Here is a 3,782-nt window from a genome sequence, read left to right as displayed (position 1 = left end):
TTTCCATAAAACTAATTTATAAAATTGAAAAAAAAATTCATGAAACAACTTAATGGATCACTATTTCTGACCTGTGTTCTCTTTAAATTTCTAAGGCTGTAACTGATTTTTAAATCTTAACTTGAATATTTATTCCCTTTCATAGTACAGTGCTTTTCTTTTATCATCATTTCTCAGTCTTGCTCAAGATTAAAGACAGTGGTACTATCAGGGCAAATTTTTGTCAGCCACCTACCTTTTAAAGTAGAATTTTGTGTTAATACATTCAAGTGCTGTTTTTCCTGGATTTTGTGAGGAGAAAGCTTGCATTCAGACAACTTTTTAAAAATTACGTGATATATCAAACTATTTGAATGGATATGAATGTTTTCCATGAAAGTGTATCTGTAGCATTTACAACAAATTTTATCATTGTTTGTACTTCTGATCATTTTACAGCCATGACCTTTTCAGCTACATTCAGCCTTACCCAGAAAATTAGACAAAATGGAAAGCTTCACAAATAAGAAACCATGTACAAGGTAAGAGGCATGAGGTGTGGATTGAGTTCCTACATGGTGCAACACATGAACACAGGCTCTGGCACAACAGAAACTTTCAGCAAATGAATACATTATCACTTACACCACAGAGAGGATTCAAAAAAGCAGGAGAAACAATCCCACCATTGCTGGTTTTCCAGGAGGAACAAACTTTTCAGTTCACTGTTAGTAGATACCAACTTCCCACATGCCTCACTTCACCTCTGAGAAAAAAAAAGACATTTGTGCTGCCCAAGGGGGATTTATACACTCAGGGGGTAGGAGCCCTGACACTAAAAATTCCTGCCCTGATAAGCATCTCCTTGTTCTCCATTTCTGCCTTCATGTCATATAGCCAATATATAAAAAAGAAATAAATGAAAGAAAACCTCACTGATGAACATTTTCATTTTATATAGCTTCTCAAACATTGCAATCTTCATAGTCCATAATCCATTAAAACAGCATCAATTACATGTAATTCCAATTGCTTAAACTTGCCATTAAAGCCTTGGGATAAAAGGATTGGACCACTTCCATTTTCCATAAAGCAAATTTGTAAAATTGAAAAAAAATCATGTGCTGTGCTATGGATTATTTCCCCTTATCAGCCTTAATCTATATTAGCCCTACAAACTCAAACTCCCAACAGGTTTCAGTGATTTCCCAATGTGATGGGAATTCTATCTCTGAAAGCATTGTCAGCAAAGTGCACATTTATATGTATTCTTCCCTGGTTTTAAATTATTTCTAAATAAAGCTGAAGTTTAAAAATAGTTCTAATATTTAGCCTGTAGTCTTATGCTCCGTTGGGCATACCATTGCATTCTTCCAATTTGAGAAGGAAATTTTTATATTCCCAACCACTTACCAGCTAATTGTATAAAATATATTGTATAAAATGCAAATATTCTGTAAAAGACAAAGGAGTACCCAGAGGAAATTTTATAGCAATAAACACATATAATAAAAGGATGCCTGAAATCAATGAGATCAGCTTCTACCATAAGAAACTAGAAAATGAGAACAAATTAAATTCAAAGAAGCAAAAGAAAATAATGAAATGAGAACCAAAATCAGTGAAGGAGAAAACAGATATTGAATACAGAAAATCAATGAAGCCAAAATCTATTTTAAGGATGAATAAAATTGCTAAACAACCAGCCAGAATAAAATGAAAATAGAAAAATAAAAAAACAATACCAGTAATGAGAGAGGTGACATTACTACAGATGTAATAGATATTAAGATAATAATGGAATATTATAAAAAAATTATGCCAATGAATTTAAAAATTTACATGAAATGGATGGATTTCCTGAAAAACAGAAGTTACCAAAAATCATTCATGAATAAATAACTGGAATCACCTATCTGTTAAAGAAATTAAATTTGAGATTAAAGACTTCCTGACAAAGCAAATTCCAGGTCTCAAATGGCTTCTCTGGTGAATTCTCCCAAATATGAAAGAAAGAAATAATATCAATTCTTTAAAAACTCTTCCAGAAAATTTAAGAATAGAAAATATCTCCAACTCATTTTATGAGGTCATCATTACCCTAACACACACACACACACAGACACACACACACACACACACACACACACACACACACAAACACAGGAAAACATTAAAGGAAAAGAAATCTAAAAATCAATAATCCTCATGAATAGATATAAAAATTCTTAATACAATTTTAGTAAATTGCATCAATTTCTCATTGAATGAAAGAATGACTACACTAATGCCTTGGAAATTCATGACATGTGCAATATACAGGCAGCAAAAGATACAGTAGAGAAGGTTATAATTATGTAGCAGGCAAGAAACGGTATTGAAAAATATATTCCTAACCACCTTCTCTCTTCTAGAATTTAAGGGCAGCATAATAAAATGGAATTATTTTCTCTTTCTTCATCTGTTCCTCATTCAAGTTATCTCTATTCTTACCAAGTGTCTGCTGCATTACCACACCTACAATGCTCTCACACACTTCCCCCCAAATTTAGAAATGGAAAAATACCAGATTATCTTAAGATTCAACTCTTGTCTCTTCTATTTAATGCCAGTGTGATTTTGAGTAGTTCACACACCTCTCTGAGGCACAGTGTATTCATTGCAATGTTGAGATAATATTGATTTCTGTATTGTGTGGGGAGTTAATGAGATGAGGCACCTAAAGTTCCTCATACATGGTAGATCAAAGCAAATATTAATTCCCCTGTGGGTCCCACCACATGTACCTTCTCCATTAAAATTTTATCATCCAGTACTTCATCTCTTCAAGACCCCATCCTCTTCTACAACAGAGAAATAATAAATTAATCTAATAAACAAAAGCCTAATAATTCCATAAATTTCCTCCAGAGAATTTAATGTTTGTTTAGAATGTTAGGACTGTGTGATGGTTAGCTTCTGGTTTCAGGTGCCCAAATGATTATGTCAAATTGTCTGTTCATGCAAGCACTGGCTTACTGTTGTTGCAAGGATATTTTGCATGTGGTTGCTAGCCTGAAGGGTGGTGTATTAAATCATCAGTCAGTTGATTGCATCTGTGACTGAATGCATCTGCAATCAACTAAGGCATGTCTCCTACAATGATATTCTGATCAGTTACAGGCTTTTAAGGAAGAAGAGAGACTCTTTCACTTCTTTTTCAGCCAGAGAGCCTCTTCTGTGAAGTTCATCCAGACCCTTCATCAGAGCTGCCAGTTTCACAGCCTGCCCTACGGGTTTTGAACCAACCCATTCCCACAACTGTGAGACACCTTTATAAATCTCATATTTCTCCTGTTGGCTCTGTTTCTCTAGAGAACCTTGACTAACATAGATGGGAAAGTGAAACATATTGCAGGGTTGTGTGTATGAGGAGGATGGGGGCAAAAACAAGAATATTTTTCCTACTCTATACATTACCCCACATAGATAGATGTTTTTCAACCTCTCCTCAAAGCCAATCTTATCCTCTGCTTATAAACCATGCTCAATTTCCTACATGTTGCCCTACACTCTCTCATCCCCAAATGCCTATTTTAATCCTATTAATACAACCCAATCCTGAGCCTCGTTATCCTAGAATGGAAATGCATTTGCTGAACTAGTTCTACTACAAAAAAATTACTTTTCCTAAGTATGATGTTGGATTTTGAGGCACATATATGTATTAATGTCCTTAAGGTTGATCATTCACATTATTGGGAAGAAATAAGGAAGATAGATAGGAAGGGGGGCAGGAAGGAAGGAAGGAAGGAAGGAAGGAA

The sequence above is a fragment of the Tamandua tetradactyla genome, chromosome X, assembly GCF_023851605.1.
Source record: "Tamandua tetradactyla isolate mTamTet1 chromosome X, mTamTet1.pri, whole genome shotgun sequence".
In the NCBI taxonomy this organism is placed as follows: Eukaryota; Metazoa; Chordata; class Mammalia; order Pilosa; family Myrmecophagidae; genus Tamandua; species Tamandua tetradactyla.
The sequence above is the reverse complement of the archived record's forward strand: the minus strand, read 5'-3'. Positions refer to the sequence as shown.